This window comes from Rattus norvegicus, chromosome 6, assembly GCF_021556685.1.
Source record: "Rattus norvegicus strain SHRSP/BbbUtx chromosome 6, alternate assembly SHRSP_T2T, whole genome shotgun sequence".
In the NCBI taxonomy this organism is placed as follows: domain Eukaryota; kingdom Metazoa; phylum Chordata; class Mammalia; order Rodentia; family Muridae; genus Rattus; species Rattus norvegicus.
The window spans coordinates 50,059,736-50,079,542 of NC_141539.1; the positions used below are offsets into that span (position 1 = coordinate 50,059,736).

Genomic DNA, 19,807 nt, shown 5'->3' on the forward strand with positions numbered 1-19,807 from the left:
CAAGGAGACAGTACCAGCCACAACGTATACTTCCCAAAGAATAAATAAATGCTCACTCCCTTCTCCTCCTCCTCCTCCTCTTCCTCCTCCTCCTTTTCCTCCTCTTCCTCCTTTTCACTCACTCACTCACAAACGCACATGCATATACACAGACATGAGCATTTTTGGTCGTCAACACATCCACATGAACAAAAAACTAGTCTGGTCCACAGAAAGACTAACCTTGAGACAAGTCATTTTGAATGCAAATTGAAGTCTAACCTGGTAGGCTGTGTGCCCTTTAGATGGACTCCCACTTCCCGACAAACCTTTGGGACAAAAAGCATGCACATGGTCCCACTTGGCCTTGAATGAGGCTGGAAAAAGCAGCAGCTTGGGAGAAGCCCCTGTGAAGCCGGTGCAGCTGGCCAGAGCTGCCAGCTGCTGGGCGTCTTAACAATGGTGGTGCTGAGGTTTCCTCCATCCACGCCCACAAATGCAGAATGCCCGATGGCTGAGATGTGCTTTTGTTACTATTCCCCACTTAATAACCGACTGCTGAGAATGGGTGGAGGGAAGCCTGAGCCAACTGACTGAATGAAGCAGTGTAAGCCATGGCTGGAGGGGGGCCACTCCCTGATGGCCTCTGAGGCCTCAAGGTCCTGAGTGAGTGCCCCTGTCACCTGTCCATTCCTTAGAGATCATTTGCCACCTCTTCCCAATGCACTAGTGAACTAGGCAATGGCCACATTATCAATTGACCTTCTCTCCTGTATTTGTCTCTATTTGGAAAAAAAAAGCAAACCCCCAAACAATAAACAAAAATCACAACAACACACCTCTTAGGATTCAGACAAGGGCAAAATTCCTAATGCAATTGTTAAAACCAAAGAAATGTATGAAGTGTATTGTAGCCTGCTTGTGTTGCAGTAATAAATCGTTTTGTGTATTTATCCACAGAAAACACAGCAAGTCTTCTGCCCCACCCACTCTCAGGGATCTGACAAAAGACACCCACACTTGTTTGTTTGGAAGCTTCCAGAGACCTTCACTATCATTCTGGGTCCCTCCCTGCCACAGCTCACAAAGCCAAGGTCACATCTCCTTCTCTTCCTTGCCTGGAAGACTGTGTTGTCTGTGCTTCTTCTCAATAATAACATTAACAGGACATATTTCCAGAGAACATGAAATTTACTCTGCTGGATTCCATTTCTCTTGGTTGAATAAAATATGATCCCAATTTGTCTTCCGTTCCCTCGGTCATAGCCAGGCTTTGAGCCACTCATCCCGGACTTGATTGTAATTCCATGTGGTTCAGAATAATCCAGACTCGAAAGAAAAGCTGTAGTTTCTTCAGCTTCGATGTTCCCCAGGAATACTTTCTATCCCTGCAGACAGGATGTATCAGAGATGAGTCCAACACCCAAATCCTTTCTGTCCATTGAATGATGGCTCCAGTAGAAACAGAGAGGTTCATCTGCACATAGCGTCAGCTCACTGTTGACCCTAGTACCAGTGTGCTCAATATACCCATGTCTTCTGTGACCCTGTGTGTGAGCAGAGTGGGTATTTCAGAGTTCACCAAACAGTAACCCAGGAGGCATCAAAAATCAGCCACCCATTGTCTTGTACGAAGACACATTATTCTCATGGTCCAAACGCACTCACAGAATCTTTACCTCTACTGCGTTCTCTCCAGTCAAGTCCTGGCTTTCAAGTGCAGCAGCTAGACTTGGCTCCCAGTTGCCTGGACACTTCTGCCTTGGGTCTCATGATTTTAAAACCTCATGGATCTTCAAAGGCAAGAGAGTAGATGTTCTTGGTCACAAAGAGAGGAAAAGGCATCATAATAGCTCAGAAAGCCAGTTTATGAATTGCATTATCAACACTCCTTTAAGATTTAGTCAACAGAGTCTTGAAAAGTGCCCAGAACTACAAAAGAAAACAGATCCAACTGGTAGAAGGACAGACATTGAAGAATATGGTGTATGTGAGCTCGGTTTTGCCATTGGAAAATGGACTGGTTTCTTCACATGTCACAGAGATAGGGTGCTGGATAAAGGAAGTGATGCTCCTGGACCCTGATGGCCAATGGTGAACTGGGCTTCTCTTTCCCCTGCAAGAAACAGAATATTTGTTATAACCAGAAACCAGCAAGTATAAGACAGTGAAAGCCAGTGACCCATCCAATATCATCATCAAATTACCAAGTATAAAATTCATCTCTGATGTTAAATCTAAAATTTCTTTTGGTATGTGTGCATGTGTGTGGGTACAAACTTGTGTGTATACTTGTGTGTGAGGGTGATCAGTCACATGAGTGCCTGTGTATGTGGAGGGTACAGATCAATGTCTTCTGCCTTCTTCGACGTCTCCAACTTATTGTTAAACAAAGTCTCTCACTGAAGGTGGAGTTGGCCCACCAGTACAGCTCCACTGGCTGACCGACAGGCCCCAGGGAATCTCTTGTCTCTGCCTTCCCAGCCCTGAGACTGTAAGTGTGTGCCACAGTGCTGGTTAGGTTTTGTGAACGTGACACAAACTACAGTCACCTGGGCAAAGAAAATCTCACTCAGCCTAAGAGTTGTCTCCATCTGCCATGGTCAGTGGCTATGTCTGGTGGACATTTTCTTAGTTACTGATTGATGTGGGAGGGTCCAGCTCCCTGTGGGTGGTGTCACCTCTGGGCAGGTCATCCTGGATTGTACAAAAAAGCAGACTTAAATAGCCACTAAAGCAAGTCAGTGAGTAACACCCTTTCATGTCCACTGCTTGAGTGTCGGTCTCCAGATTCTCTTCCCTTCATAACAGTAAGCTGAAATAAACACTTTCCTTCCCAAGTTGCTTTTTGTCATAGTAATAGGTTAGCTAACTAGAATTGCTACCTAGTGCTTGCTTCGGCAGCACATATACTAAAATTAGAATTGCTACCTACCTTGGAATTTTGTGGGACTGGACACAAAAACACAGATCCTCCCTGCTTGGGTGAGAAGAACATTGTCTGCTGAGTCATCTATCCCTCTAGACCCTTTTGATTTCTTTTTTCTTTTTCCTGATAATTGAACTTTTGACAGGAGCTTCACGAAGGCAAAGCCTACCTCAGGACCGTGAGGTACTGAAGTACGACGATAAACAGGGATGCGCCTTTTTTTTGGTGGCCTGGCAACTGGAGAGACTGAAAGAGTCCTGGAAATCTTTCCAAAGGGAGACCAGCCTGCCTAAGCAGAGACTAGAGAAAGGCATTGGATACCAAGTAGGCGGCGGAGCTGTCTTCATAAATCGCCGTCTGCAGGCCTTTTAATGTGTCAGTGTACCCCAGCCATTAACCATGTTTAATTACTATCTCCGGTAAGTTCCGTAGATCATTACCATACCAGTCATTTTTCAAAGATCCTCGTTAGCACAGGACTAGGGAACACACACACAAAAAAAGACCTGACAGGAAATGTCTAGAGAGACGCTGTAGAAAGGGGGTTGGTAACAGTGAGCCAGCCCTCAGAGGGGACCTGTCTCTACTGGCACTGTAATAAGATGCGCTGTGCACACCAGGCTTTTCTGCCGGAGCACACCAGACAAGGCAAACGAGCTGCTTGCTTGTACCTGCTATTTCCCAAAGCATATTTAGCTATTGTCCACAGCGCCATGGGCAGAGGGATCTGGCAGCAGACACTTTTGAATGGTGTCCGGTGAGTTCTGGGAGTGCCTGGGGCCACTCACAATGGCAAACCATCAACACGAAAGAATGTGTATGTTCTGCCCATGCCCAATGCCAGGCTGTGCTGACCACTGAGCTCCGAGGTCATCTGAGACAAGGTCCCTAAGGTTGTTTTAACAGAAAATAAAGAAAGCAGGGGGAGGGAATCTCCAAGTGAGTCCACTTACTTTGTTTCAGCGATTATTTTCTTGTGGCTATGTCTTCTATCCACTCAAAGTGTGATGTGGGTCACATCACTTTCCTTTCTCCATTAAACCACATCTAGAATGATCAAAGGCATGTCCTGTCTTTGTCAGTATGCCGAATATGAAGTCAGTCATGTTGGGTACATTTATGCCATGGTGGTGAATCCCCACAGGTGACCTGGGCTCACCTTCCTGACATCGTATTTCCCTAGAGTCCCAGAAATGCCTCATAGAGTACAGGTATCTCACTGGAGTGGTGGTCACCATCAAGTCTGGGCTGAGGTCCTCTGAGTTCTGATAACTTTTTAACTTAACCACACTTCTACCTCAGAATTCGTAGATAATGTGGATTGGTGTTTATTGAGATCTCCATACCAGGCATTGTGGATTCTTCCCTAGGATCCTCATCACAACCTTGGCCCAGTGTCTGTGTATATTTTATCACTACCTGCTCTGAGATGGCATATTAAACATAATGAGATTTATCCAGCACAATCCCAGTTCTTGGCTTGGTAAGCCACTTAGCTCGACTGCCTATGACACATAGTGCCTACAATCTAAGACAGAAATGTTCAGGGGAGCCTTAAAAGTGTAGTTTGTCAGGCTCTGCATACATTTCTCATCCTAATAGCTCACAGGAGTTCGGGCTTCCATCCTTGCTTAGTGTTCTAAGTTTCATGTCTTCTATGTGGACTTCTACGGAACTCTGTGGCCCTCTGCTCAGTAAGGATGCAGTGTGTTCCCTATGTCTGTTGTCTTACCTTGCATCCTGCTATGTTGAGAGGATGAGAGAGTGAGGTTTGTGCCCGCTCAGATTGTAGCATTCACCACACCCCATTTTTACTTTGTAGTCATCGTCATCATCATCATCATCATCATCATCATCATCATCATCATCATCATCATCATAACTGGCTGTTAATGCAACACCAAACTTGTATCACATCAAACCACCATTCTGCCCCTCCATACTTACAATGGACCCCAGTTGCTTCCAAAGTAAGAGATTCAATAATGTGGCCAGACATCTGGCCTGGAAGAATGACATTCTGCATCCCATCTTTGTCACTTGGGTGTTGCCTGGCAGACAATGGGTCCTTTGCTCAGGTTTTAGGACTTTCATCGCCTACACCATGTGACAGGAGAACAGCCCCACTCAGGTGCACAGGTTCTATAGTGCAATGGCTGCACAGAAATGCTTGGCACTCAAAGTGGCCAACACAGCAGTGCTCGGCCTCTTCCAGAGGCAAAGAGGACACCAAGACTTTTGCAACCTTGTGGGAAGTGTGTCACTCCCAGAATCAAAATCAAAAAAGAGAGGATGGGACAGGATCGTCCTATCCTCTCCTAGGACTGACCCCCCAGGGCCTGGGACCATATCTTTGACTTGTCCTCACTGCAGGGAATGTAATGTGTTTATGTTTTATGGTGTTTACTTCAAGGATGGGTATAGGGCTTGGTGGGTTTGTCAGTTCCAGTTCCACCCTGGAACCTAAGTAACAGACAGAAAGGACTCCCCAGCGTCATTCTCTGAATTCTACATGGGCATGCTGTGACAGACAGACAGACACATGCATGTTATTTTTTATTGTTGTTATTAACTATTATTATTAAATGAGAAAGGAATCAGAGATGAAGGGCAGATGCAGATGTTGGTGGTAGCCCCTGACCTTCCTATCCAGAGACTCAGCTCACTCTAACACACAAGGGTTGTGAATGACCATGTAGGACAGAATTTTTAATGCAAGTGACATTTAAATATGAGTCGCTCTTCTGAAAAGACACTAAGAAGTATAGGGTGTGCTATCAAGGAAGGTTCACAACTCAGGTGAGTGAAGTAACTCTGATTTATCTACTAGCTGGTTTCATTGGCTTGATCCAATTCCTTATTTGAATCACAGCAGACTGCTAAATCAGCTTCCGCAGTGACCACAATGAGAATCTTCCCTCGGTGTGTAGCTTCCATGACTGACAAAGAGTCTGCTCTGACAAAAACAAGGTATCTGGATCAGGTTGACCTGATGGCATTTCTGTAGAGGATAGTCTTGATTCCTCTGAGGGGAGAAGACCCTTACACTGGAGTTGAACACAAGCAGACACTATCTGTCTGCTGCTCACTGTGGATATGACTAACTGTCCCAAGTTCCTGCCTTGACTTCCCCTAGATGATAGGCTATAACCTTGGAACTGTGAGCTAAAAATAAGCCTTCTTCCCTGTGCTCCTTTTTTACCCAGATATTTTATTGCAGCAACAGAAGTGAAACTAGGACAGTGATAATTCCTAAGGAGCTTTTATGAAATCATTGTACAGTTAGCTCAAAAAAGTATAGCTATGAGTATCGGTACTATTATAAAAGCAGCATCAATTTAAAAAACACCAACAGCAATATGGTGAGAAACACCACAATAACCGAGATCTCAAAGCAATGGTCACGTTATAATGAGTATTTTTCTAGCAGTAATCAATTCTAGCTTCTAGCAAACTAAAGACATTTGGATACCAACATTCAAGGTATATCTCAGGTGATATAAGTTAGGGCATCTGGTGGCCATATTTCCTTTACACAGGATGTCTCTCTGCTTAACCCCCAAAGAACATTTTCGTTATTATTTTTGTTTCTTGAAACAGCGTCTCGTAAGATGCAGGCTACCCTGGAATTCATTATACCTACAAGGATGACCTTAAATTTCTCTTTTGGCTGCACCTCCTCCCTCTACCTTCTGAGTGCTAGGCTTTTACAGGTATGTGCCACCACACTCATAGCAGTGGGACCAGCCACCAGCAAAGCAACTCTCAGAGATCCATGTGGTTCTACCAGTGTGTGCAAACTCACGCCACTGCCTCAGTACTTCAGATTGCAATATTGGCCATAATCATTCTGTAGACTGTCAGCCCTGTGTTCGTGCTTGCCATCTCTTTAAATTGGCCTAGATGAACCAGGTGCAGAGTAGCCCCTGATAACCACTGTCCCTCACCAAGCACCATGAAGAATGCTTGGTTTATTTATGACTGAAAGACGAAATCCTCTCCATCTTAAACAAACAAACAAACAAACAAACAAAAACCCAACTCTTCCCCAGATGGAAGAAACATGTAAACATGAATGTTTTTCTGTTCCTCCAAGCAACTTTGTAGGATAGACCCTGTACCCTGGTCTTTTTCTCCCAGGTGTTGTCTCTGGAAACACTGTGTTAGGTGAAAGGCGTCATAGCAGGTCATAGTGGCTGCCTATCCTGACACACATGGACAGAGAGAAGCTGAAAATGATATCAGAATCAGCTCTCTTATATGTCAAAGAGACAAAGAGTTATTTCCAGAAGCATCAGTGTGGGCCCTGGTGTCTTTTCAAGTCTGGGTGTCCACTGATCCCACAAAACACCCCTGACTCTCCATAGCACCAAAGGCATTTAGACACAGGGGTCAAAGTAGAAGTCTCAGCATCAGATTCCACACAGAAGCCTTTTCAGAGACCCTGGTGAGAGAAGCCTTCTAGTAGAGCAGCCACCACAGCAAATGAAACCATTCAGGGACCAAAAAGAAAAGGACAAAATGCAGAGACGAAAGGAAGAATCAGTTAAAAAAAATGTGTCACTCTATGAGGTCATCATGAGAGAACCACACAAAAATAGACACCATTGAATAGTAAAAAAAAAAAAAAAAAAAAAAAAAAAAAGGTATCAAATGTAAGGCCAAATGTGTAATAGCCAGCTGGTGGGGCTTTCCCAACTTTAAAGAACAGGTGGCCCATCCTCCTCCTATAGGTTCCAGTTCCTGTAATACCTAAGAAAGGTGTTTCTTCATGTTTACTCCACATTACCCGTCTTCCTTAAAAGGAAAGAGGAAGAAGAAGAACCAGAGTAGGAGAGAGGAGGAGGAGGTAAAAGAGGAAGAAGAGGAGGAAAGGGGGGAGTCAGAAGGACTTGGCTCCATTCACAGAATACCACCTGCAGGTACTACTCTTACTGTATGTACTGCATGCCCATAGACACCCAGACAGTTCTTACTACCTACAAACCAATCTACACCATCTGCTGAATATGCCACATATCCCCAATGTCACCAGGACCCTTCCCTGTGTCTTCCTGTCTCCCCAACTGGGAGTGACCAACACAGAACTGAGCACAAAGTGCCGTGGAGGTAGCAAGGTTTCACAGAAATGTGTCACCTAGTCATTACAGAAATCCAAGTGCTCAGAAGCATGGAAACTTGGGCTGTGTTTCCCAATGCAGTTGTGCTGGGACTAGATCTCCCAACTCTGTGGTACCCTTGCAAACAGTAATGGGGTTATTATCCAACAGAAGCCATATGTCGTGATTATCAATGTGACAGGGTCTACAGTCACCTAGGAGTCAAATATCTAGACATATCTGAGAGTTTCTATATTAGGTCAATCAAGATGAGAAGTCTCACCCTTATTGTGGGTGACAGAATTACATAGTCTGGGGTCCCACACTAAGTGAGGACTTTTATTTCTGTGATCCAACACTAAAAGCAAAGCAGCTTGGGAAGGAAAGGGCTTATTTCAGTTCCCAGTTCCATAGCTTGAGTGAAGTCAAGACAGGAACTCAAACAGAGCAGAAATCTATAGGCAGGATCTAATGAGGTCACCATGGAAGGGTTCTATTTAAAGGCTTGCTCATGTGGCTTGCTCAGCTTGCTTTCTTATAGTGTAGAAGGTGGGGTCCAGTTAGGCCTGTGAGAGAGAAGAAAGGCTCCTTGGAACTCAACAGCCATACTTCCAAGAGAGAACAAAGGAGACCAACTTCTAGGAGATTTCAAGGAGCCTTTATCACAGAAAGTGAGAAGAAAACTAGGATGGTGGCCAGGAACACAAGGCAGCTATGGGTAGCCACACAAGATGGGGGCCTCTCAAGCTCCATCATGGACAGAGGGGTGACCCCAAGAAGCTGGATTCCTTCTCAAGGAGTTCTGTCTTCAAAGATGTTGCCACTGGAAGACAAGTTAAGGAGGAATTCAATCAGAAAAGGAAATGGCTGGCGACGGGTAATGGGGGTGTGTGTGTGGATGAATATAACCCCAACACATGGCATATTTGTAAGAAACTAAAAACAAAATAAAGAACAAGTTCTAAAATAATGGGACACTTTGTCTGAGAAAATATGGCACCCATTATCATGGCTATTACAAGATTCCTTGCTTTTCATAATCCCTACCTGTGTGCTGCAAATAATTTTAACACTTCCTACAATACTTAGTATTCCAAGAAAATATCCTATTTAATAAGATAGCCCTAAAACTGGCCAGTGAAAAGCAATCTAGCCCTCAATATTTGGTTACAATTAATTACTTTAACTCCTTTCCCCCTCTTTTTGCTACAATTAGTTGCTTTTGTGATTATTTAATTAACCAAACTTCTCACAAGCAAGGCGCTCATTCAGTTCCCACCTGTGACCTTTCCCAAGCTTGTTTACCTGGAAAGACACAATGTAACTAAAGCCACTCTCCCAGCCTGCAGAGGAGGCTCTGGAAGTAGCAGGCGTTTGGTGTCCTCTAAACTTTCCAGGCCACTGAGGTTTAATTACCCTGCGCAGCTTACTGTGGGGGATGGGGAAGGAGTGGGGGGTGGGGTGACCGAGGCTACAGAACTGACAGGCCCCCATCCTCCACCCACTCTGCCACGGGAGCCAGCTGCACACCCAGTGTACCAGGGACAAAGAGGGGCAAAGCTGACCGCTGGGGAGTCTGCATTCAGCTGGCAACTTGAAATGCTACATTCCCCTTTTCCAGTAATTTCTGTATGTTGGAAAGATTGAGGTCTCTCCGCAGGGCTCTAGGCTGGCCTGGAAGGCGGAACTCTAAGGCTTAATTTCCAAAAGGGGTGTGAGCTAGAAACCCCTTCAAGACCCAGGGACAGGGTTTTGTTTTGTGACCAGCTACTGCTACAAAAGAAGGACCCACCCCCATTCCGAGTATTCAATTAACCCTGTGTGTGACGCCTAGGATAGGAGGTTGGTTCAGTCCCCATTCAGGAGATTCCGAGGGGGGCTTTCTTTAAGGATTCTTTTTAACAAAGGAAGCCAACTAAGTAGCTTTTTGTTGTTGCTGCTGCTGGGCTCTGGCCTATTGTTACCTCCGGAGGGACCTTTTCCACTTAATTGGGCTTTAGAATCCCACCACTATTGTATTTGTATGTACGAAATACCAGCTGAGGAAGTCTGCAGGTTTAAGTCTATAAGCACTTCAGCAAGCAGATTCCCAAGCCTCCTTAGCTGCACTGCCTGTAAGTCATCCTGATAGAAAGAATTTCATAAAATTAGAACCACAACGAGAATGTGTTTCTTACACCGAGTTTCTGTTAGGCATCAGACGCTGTCTTCCTCTTTGTGTGCTGGTTTCTAGTGAATCCCTTGTGTTCAGGATTGGCATTTAGGAAGAAAGAAGTCACTATTAGCTTAGCTCACTACAGACGCCTCAGCCCTCCCCCCCAAAGCACACAACATGTTTTGATTTGGCTTCCTCTCAGCATTTTGGCTCTCCAGTTAGATAAGGAGTCCCATTCTCAAACAGAAAAGAAACAGACGTGAAATTGTACACACCAGAAGCTACCTGGGGGGGGGGGGCCTGTGGGGAATATATACGTGCACACTGGGTATGATGTCAGACAACAGAACATGGTGAGACCTGAGGAGTATCAGGCCTCTGCACATCTCTCAGGGACTCACTTTTGCAGGGATTACACTATTTCACCCCCTAATTTTTTTTCCTCTGAGGCAACAGTTCTATTTCTTGCCTGTAGGATTGGTCAGACCTCTCAAAGGGTCACGGTGTATCCTCCTGGTGAGACTAAGCGGACATCATAAATAATGGTGGCTCTCTCAGCGTTCCTGTCCTGGACAGTACTAGGGCAAGCTAGAAGACCCCACATTTTATTTAGTGCTCTCCGGCCTCTCATGGGAGTCTAGAATAAGTATTAATGCCAGACATGTCTGCGATGGTGTCAATGGTCAGCAGCCAATAGGGAGGCTCTACCTGTTCACAATGCCTGATCACCTCACATTAGTTGCCTAGCCTGGTAGCTGTTTGCATGCGCCACCTCTGCGCCAAGAAGATCTACTTTTCTTTGCTGAGGTGCACAACAGAGTTTGCCATTGCATCCAAAATACATGTGCACAGCACATACAAGCTGAGGGTGGCTGCTGACCTTTGACCCATAAATAGGACAAAGTGCTCCAAAAGTATTTTTTTGACAAACTTTGCACAAACAAAAAGACATCCAGCTCTGGGGAGCAGAAAGTGCTGCTGCTGACGTACCCCTTCATTTACTCTGTGGACGAAGAGAACAGAGACAGTTGATGCTTGGGTTATAACATGCTGGGCTGGGGAGAGATGGCTCAGTCAGTAAAATGCTCACCTTGCCACCATGGAGACCTGAGTTCCATACCAGAATACACAATACACATGTGTCTATAATCCCAGAAATGTTGTATGGCAAAAACAGGCCAATCTCAGAGGCGTACTGTTCAGCAAGCCTAGCTTACTGTAGCTGAGCTGCTTCTGGTCCATGAGAGACCCTGTTTGGGAAAACAAGATGGACTGCACTGGAGGAACAACTATTAAAAGTGTCTTCCGGTCACCACATGCATGCAAGTGCTTCTCTGTGCATACTTGAGAACACACACACACATACACACACACACATACACACACACACACACACACACACACACACACACACACACCACAAATGACACTATTCAGGTTGCCCTTGCATGAAATAACGTTTGCCATATGCATCAATGAATATGAGAAGTTGTCTCCCTCTTCATATAGCTTACATTACCCACTAGCCAGAGTTTCATGGAGAAAACTCAGCAGACTATATGAGGCTACATGTTAGAGAAAGCAGGGCCTTGTCTGGGACAGGGCTAGGAACCTTCTTACCCTTTCCTGTAGCCCCTTCAGGGACCCTTAAAACATGCTTAACACATGCTAGTGAAACTCTTCATATATTTGAAGATGTATATTAAATCTAAACATTTTAGCCATTTTGATCAAGTATCATTCATGTTCACGGTGTATGTCAAAGAATAGAGAAGTGACTCTCCAGAAATTCCATCTGTTAGTAAAATGACCCAAAGCTGGAAAACAGAGAAATAGCAACTAGGGGTTTCCACTAAAAGAAGCAGAGATCTTCCATCAGTTGAAGCAGAAACTGGAAGCCAAGATGGTCTCCGGTACAAAGTGTCCTCTCTGAACCCCACTGCTTGCTGTTGACACACACCTGCCTGCTTTCTCGGTCACCGCTCTGGCCCACACGAGGTAAGAAGATGGTGATTCCCTCTGAACGCAGCTACAGTGAGGGATGTACCTGTCTCAGAATAAATAAGAACTGACAACAGACAGGGAAAATGCAAGTTGAAGCATCTGTGGTCGGGAGAGGTCTGATTAAAGGGCTGAGGGTGTCACAAGGAAAGACAAGGAGATAATACATTTCAAAGGCTGCCCATGCACACAGTGCAGGCAAGGGAAAGTTAAGATGCTTATACAATTGGGTTCTGCCTGTCGCTCAGTGGCAGAACACTTGCCTGACATTTTCGAAAAAGCCTTGGGTTCCATCTGCACCACCTCAAACACAAACAAGCAATAAGGAAACAAATGCTAGTTTTCTGGGAAGTTTTCACTGCCATGCTGACATCTTATTCTGAGGGTATGAAATGTCAGATGCTACCCTCTCTTTTGGGTTTATTTCAGCCTATAAACAATTCAAATTATTTAAGAGAACTGTCTTGGTATCAACCTGCAGCCAGCCTTTCAGAGCTCTCACTGTTTCTAAAGTGCCAGATAGAGACCAATCAGAATGTACGCTGTCTCTTTAAAAACAACAGGGCTTCCCATTCCTTTCGGTGTTGTTACCCATTAATAACAGGCAGAAACGCCCAGCAACTGGGGAGTCCCTGTGGGTACAGCTGCCGGCCATTTTGTTGAAAAACTATCAGCTCATAGGTGGGACCCCCAGGCTAGTTCACTTCTTGCCTATTCTCTGGACACACATGGCTTTTGTTGCTTCCTTGGGTCATCACCTTTTGTCATCTATGGGTATCAAGTGGGGGTGGAGAAGAAAAGGGAGGAACTCCACAGAGAGGGAATGGAATATAGATGCGGGGGAACCGGCACCTAACTGAGGCCAGCTGGAGGGAGATTGTGTCCTGTGTGCACGGAGGACATGGTTCATGTGTTCCCACAGCCTGGAGAGGAGCACAGCACCTTCCTGGGGCATGCAGAAAACCAGGCAGGACCTGAGGGGCAAGAGTGGAGCAAGGGCTGTTCAAGAACCTACAGAGCACAATATAACAGTGGGACTATTGCAGGTCAGAGGCTCAGCATTCCACTTCCCCAACCTGAACACCAAGAAGCTTTAGACCTCAGCAAAGTTCTGTCTCCAACACAGACCCCCAAAGGCTCTCCCAGTCTCCCTCCGCTAGCCCCTCCGCCAAGCTCCTCTAAAGGATCCCCCACCCCCAGAAGAGGTTCACTTCAGTCTTTGCTATTTTAAAATGAATTTCACTGACCCATTAACACAGGTGGAGTCTTATTTAGAAGACATCCTCGCCTCATCTCCCTCCCTCCTGGGGCAGTTAGTGGCTTGTTTACAGGTCATTAAGCCCCAGTGGGGGTGGTGGGATAGGCTGTGAAAGGCAGGCCTGAATAGCTGGTAAGGCTAAGTAGATAGGAAGCAGAAGACGCAGAGGGGTGGGATAGATGGGTGATTGAGCAAAAGCTTAGGATTCTGGAAAGCTGGAGGACCCCAGTTCAATACCCAGAACCCACACAAAAAGTCTGAAGTGGTGACAGACATGTCATCCCATTGATGCTCCCTTGAGGTGGGAGATGGAGATAACACAGTCGCCTGGATGTTCCCAGGCTAGCCCAGCAGCAGCAGCAGCAGCAGCAGCAATTAATGTGCTGTTGCTGACAGTCAGGCTGGGTAAGCTCTTCCCAGGCCTGCAAGCTTAGTTGTTAGCAACACATGTAACTGGCAGATGCAAGCCCTGTTCTCCTCAGATCCGCCTCAGGAGACTGATGTGCAGGCCTCATCTGGACCCAAAGATCAGCAATATATGAAGAAGTGCCATGCCAGACAAGAACAATTCTTACAAGGGTTGAATCTTTTGAATCTGCCATTGTCTGTCCACTTGCTTTCTGAAGAACATGACTGTGGGGATAAGCAGCCATGGTGATGTCACATGTGTGACCATCATGGGTAACTTACTGCTGTCTAGGGCATTAAATGATCACTCACCATGCTTTTCTTCAGTCCAATCCTGCCAGTGCACACACAGGTCAGTGGACTTCTCAGTAGGGCACCGTCAACCCCGACCCCCTCCTCGCCCACGGCAAGGCACATTTAGTTGACTGCCTAGATCTCTGCCAAAATCTTCACCAGACTCCAAGCAGCCACACCAGCCTCCATTAAACAGTCTTTCTGAAGCTTAGCTCTTGAAGAATTAGAAGCTATCACAGCAAGCATATGTATGCACACACGTGTACACATACGTGTGCACACACATACCCACAACCCATCCTATATGCTTTGTATCCCACGATGAACAAAGCACAAACTTCCTGCAGCTTGTGTCTGGCTTTTTACTTCCCCATTTACATAGGCTGGCTTTTCTTCTGTTACTGGACCATGCTCTGGGAGACCTACCTCCAGGCGTCTACACGTGTTCCACTCCTATTTCTTTTTTTAATTGGATATTTTTTTATTTACATTTCAAATGTTTTCCCCTTTCCCAGTTTCCCTTCCATAAACCCCCATCCCATCCTCCCTCCCTCTGCTTCTATAAGGGTGGTCCTCCACCCATCCACCCACACCTTCCCACCTCCCCATCCTGACATTCCCCTAAACTGGGGCACCGAACCTTGACAGGACCAAGGGCTTCTCCTCCCACTGATGCCCATCAAGGCCATCCTCTGCTACATATGCAGCTGGAGCCATGGATCAGTCCATGAACAGCATTTGGATGGTGGTTTAGTCCCTGGGAGCTCTGGTTGGTTGGTATTGTTGTTCTTATGGGGTTGCAGACTCCTTCAGCCCCTTCAATCCTTTCTCTAACTCCTCCAATGGGGAACACTTCTATTTCTTAAAGCACAGCCTTTCCCTTTGAGTCCAAGCAGTCTCCAGATGCCTAGGTCTGCTATGATTCATTTTCCTTTGTTTCTCTGTCCAATTTGCTTTCAGCTGCTTGGACATAAGAGCCCCCGACAGTTTCCCTAGCCATCACGCTGAGAGAAGACCCCTGCATAGCATAGGTGACATGGATGGGCATTTGTTTACTTCATTTGATTTTTTTTCTTAGTGAATTAAATTTCTTCTTGAACGTTTTCAAACACGGATAAAAATGCATTCTAATTGCTTCTCGCCCACTGCTGCCATCCCCTCCCCCCCTCAAGTCTTTTCCTCACACTCATGTCTTCGTTTTATTTAATGGCCCACTGCAGTTCATGAATAAAAAGGTAGATGTGGGGTTCCTGCCTGCTGTACTTCCCCCCACACCTGTGGTCCTACTTCCACACACAGATTCACAATCTGCCTTCCTCAGCACCTGAGATCTCCCCTACCTTACTCATTCATGTCAAACACACACACCCTTCTCCATCAGGTGTAGTCACCAAGAATGTTTCTGAGGATGTATGAAGAAAGCCTTTAGGTTAGCCCCCGGGCCCTCCTGTGCCTTACTGAAAACGAGAGTCTCCTGCCTTCCCTGATTTTCCCCACCTGCAGGGGGAAGGCATGGGGTTGAGGAAACAGCCAAAAGCATCCAAGTACCCTACGGAGCTGACGCCTGACTTGAAGTGTCCCTAGAGATTCATGTGTTGAAGGCTTGGTTCCCAGCAGGTGGCTCTGTAGTGGGGGACTCTGGTGGGGGAAATCTAGTGAGAGGAAGTGGGTAATGACGGGGAGCAGGTCTTTGGAGGTTGTACCTTGTTGGTCCTCTCCTCACTCTCTGCTTTCAATCTACTATATGATAAAGTAGTTGTCCAGTTACCTACTTCTGTAGGCACAGTTCTGTAAAAGGCAAACAAGTTCAGAATAAGCCCCCTAATACTGTGAGGCAGAATGACTCCTTGAAGTCAATATATCCAGTATTTTGGATATAGCTACACAAAAGTAACTAACATAGATACGTTTGAAGGTCATTACGGTATTCAAAAAAATAAAACTGATGTAATGGTCCGTGCTGTCAACCTGACAGAATCAAGAATCACCTGGCAGACCTCTGCATATGTCTGTGAGGGACCTTGATAACATCACTTGAGGTGTGAAGACCTGTCTACTGTGGGCAGCACCATTCCCTCGAAAGCTGAACACTAATGTGTATGCAGTCAATGCTCTCTGCTTCGTTCCTGTAGATGTGTTGCCATCAGCTTCCTCACATTGCTTCCTCTGGCCCATCCCCACCATGATGAACTACACATTAGACCCGCAAGCCAGAATAAATAATCCCTTCCTTGAGTTACTTAAGTCAAGATATTACAGCAGCAGGAAAAAGAAACGAAGATGTTTGGGACTAGGATTAAAATAGGAATTATGATCCCAGAATATAAATAACATTCAAAAATCAGTGTACAGAGCTTTAAAATGCATTTTGGAAGATAATGAATGTTTAGGTGTATACCTCCACACTTAGTCATGACGCACAGCATCTGCATTCAGTCTAATACCATAAACTAAGTTGCTGCTGCTAAGTATAGAGTATTTTCATGGCATGACTCTCCTCATTGATGAGAGCAACTCATGCATAACTTCCCTCTTGCCCAGCTTGTACATGACTTAGGCTCATCAAGTCCTGTTAGTTACAGCCTTATCTACAGGCGCTTCCTTCACACATCATCTCCCTCTCCTCATTTGTATGTGTGTGTGGGGGGGGTTGGGGGGTAAGCACCCATGTGTTCTGGATTCTAGGACAGGTTCGGTCTTCTGTACACTGTACCTCCTTGACCCAGGGAGAAAGATCCTATCCATCTTCCTGGTAATCTGTTCTGCTAATCAGAACTATCAAAGGCAACATCTTTGCCCACTGCATAGGAGAAGTGCTTTAGAAAGTCACTTAGGAAAAAAGCTGATCCTAAGAACCCACAGTATATACCAGAACAGTAGTTTCTGGTGACTGCACCAGCCCTCTAACACAGGCTTATAGATGAGCAGTATGCAAATCTCTTTGGTCACTTGATTGACTTCTCCAACATCCAATAGGGAGAGACAGAGGCAGCTGCATGCTAATCTTCCCTGACACTAGGTTGCCTGAATTTCTTTCCTGTACCAGCTCTGGTGCATTTGTCAAAGCCTTTGTACTAAAGCACAGCTCCAGGCTCATATGCACAACCTGCCATCTGGGCTACGGTGCTGTGGTAGATCTGGAAGGGTAACATGGACCACGGTCCTCAAGCTTGCTGCACAGTGAAAGAAGCAGTGTGGCGGTACCAGTACCCTGACAAACATGTGATTTAGCTTCCACATCATGAACCTAGGATTTGATTATGAGACAAAAATTTAAGCTTTAAGGTTATCTAGTTATCTCCGTGTTGATGTTGACGTATGAGCCACAAAGTGCTAGGATAGGTGCTGCTAAGACTACAGCCTGTTCTCTCTGTACCACAATTCAAGCTCAGGTAGATTGTAGTCACACTCTATACAGTGTAGAGCAAGGGTCTTATTGTATGTTATCCTATGTGTTCAGGCAGCCTGCCGTGAGCCCTAACCATGCATTGTATAGCCTCTGAACTACAGCCTTTTGCAGCAGCATCTGGACACTGGTCTCCACTGTTTGCATTTCCGGATGTCACCCACAGATACACTCCTTGGGAAAGCCTCCCGAGTTTCCCAGGGTTTGGATTCCCTTTGTCTCCCCCCGCAGTTGAATGGGGTCCTCTATCCTGTGTGCCACATGGTGGTAGTCTTTTGGGGGCTTGGAATCATAGACCCAACCCTAGAGGAATATCAGCTTTGGGCTACTACAGATCAATATAATCTAATACGTCACAGACACTGGATGCTTCCAGGAAGAAGAGACATGAGCTGGAGGGGCTTTTTAGAAATTGTGGCTAAGCTTAAACAACAAATGCAGATGATGCATGCTTGAGTGAAGATGACAGGAGAGCAGAGACTGCAGGAAAAGAGAACCCAAGCACGTTGCTAAGGGATGAAGCCCACACGTCACCTCCAAGACAAGATCAAGAGGTGGGTCAGGAGTACACATCCACCTCCATCAATACCATGGGGTTCTTGTACCTGGCCCTAAATGTAGACAAGGGTCAATGAATGATTATTGAACAGCAAACTCTTGTGACAGGGTAAGCCTCCTGCAAAATAAAACAAGACTATTTGCCTGTTCACCAGCACTGCCTGTCCAGAACCTCACTTCTAGTAAACTGACCCCATTTGGGCTTTCAAGACCATGGAGTCTCACCAAAATCTTTGCTGCAGCCACCAGGGCAATGTGCTGGCCTAAGTCTGTTCCAACCCAAGCTAATGTGATCCTCTACTACGAGTACTGCTCTATGTCTCCCATGTGCTCTCAGCGGTTCCCCAAGCCGCTTCTCCGATGTGCTAGGGCTATGACCCAAATCTCATATCATTTTTTTAGGATGACAAGCCATTCTCATGTGTGTCAAACACCAGGCCCTATGCCAGGGATGCAAACACAAATGCAAACCAGGGTGTAATTCCATCCCCCAAGGACCTCAAGCTCACTGCAGTAAGGATAATCATCTTTTCCTGTGCAGAATTCAGACACTAACAGCTTATGTGATATTTTCCACCTAATACCAACTAGCTTCCTGTTAAGTCTAGGATAGGTTCCAAATTAGAAATTGGCCATCCCACCCCCACCCCAGTGTATCGGTCACCATCTCAGTCTCTTTCGAAGCATCCCATGAAATCCCCCTGGGGACATGTTGATCAGATTCTGGGCTTCTGGGACTAAGCAGAGTCTGGACTACAATTCCTCCTTGGCTAGGTCCCCTCTAAGATAATCCTCCTGTTTTTGGAGGGGGCTTTATGATCCAAGTGCAGGCTAAGCCTGGTTCTTGTTTTTTAACAAGGAATTAGGGAAATACAAGAAATCTTCCTGAATCAATCTGCTTCACCGCAACAGCCAGCCTCAGCAGAATGACTGTTCATAACAACACGGGAAGAAGCATGGGCCAGACAGCCCACATTATCTGAGTCCCCCATCCCCGACTCACCTGACTAGCGCTGCTCAGGTCCGGCTTCCTCAGACTCCCAGCCTGGAGAGCTCTGTCTCGTTTCAGAGGCAGTGTGCAGTGTGCTTTTCCCTGTAGCCCGGCAGCCGTCAGAACACTCTCCAGACTGCAGCATGAATCTAAATTTGGGGTCCTAGGCAGGGGCTTCCAGAGGTGCTTGGCACTGCTTGGAACGGGCATTAAGTGTCTCAGCTCCACTCAGACTGCTGACCTTGGCATGAGCGCTGTGGTACAACTCATCTTGCTGGTGCGAGGAAGCTTTAACTGTCTCTTCCCCGAGCTCATAACCCTCAAGTCGCAGGCTGAAACAACGTCCCACAATGCCACAATGCTCATGCCCCAAGCTGCGCGCAACCAACCCCTGCAAAATGTGCCAGCTAAAGGGAAGCCATCACTTAGAGCAAAGTGAATCTGGGTGGAAGACTATTTATCTCCACCCCCTCCGAATGGTATCAGTTAAGTCAATCAAAGATCATCTTAAGTGTGAAGATACTTTATTTTCTTTCATGTTCTTCCATAAATTCCTGCACATTGAAGCTCCCCCCCCACCCCTGGGCAAAAACAGCTCTACAGCCCTCCCCTTATTGCACAACATATTGTTCTGATTTAACTTATCTGCTTAAAACTCCTTATGGAAAGGATACAGTTGCTGGAGGAGACACGGCTATTTAAACCGTGTAGCCACTTCAGAGGTTAAAA

The 19,807-nt window shown here is 46.0% G+C and overlaps 2 long non-coding RNA genes across 2 annotated transcripts; both read right to left on the bottom strand.

The window, feature by feature from the left end:
• Positions 1-218: 218 nt before the first annotated feature.
• Silc1 (sciatic injury induced lincRNA upregulator of SOX11) lies at positions 219-19,575 on the bottom strand. The gene is made up of 2 exons (XR_015622314.1): positions 19,091-19,575; positions 219-2,095 (listed from the first exon to the last, which is right to left on the bottom strand). It is a non-coding gene; the product is annotated as a sciatic injury induced lincRNA upregulator of SOX11 (long non-coding RNA).
• LOC148005173 (uncharacterized) lies at positions 8,326-11,413 on the bottom strand. The gene is made up of 3 exons (XR_015622315.1): positions 11,253-11,413; positions 10,185-10,247; positions 8,326-8,830 (listed from the first exon to the last, which is right to left on the bottom strand). It is a non-coding gene; the product is annotated as an uncharacterized LOC148005173 (long non-coding RNA).
• Positions 19,576-19,807: the final 232 nt, after the last annotated feature.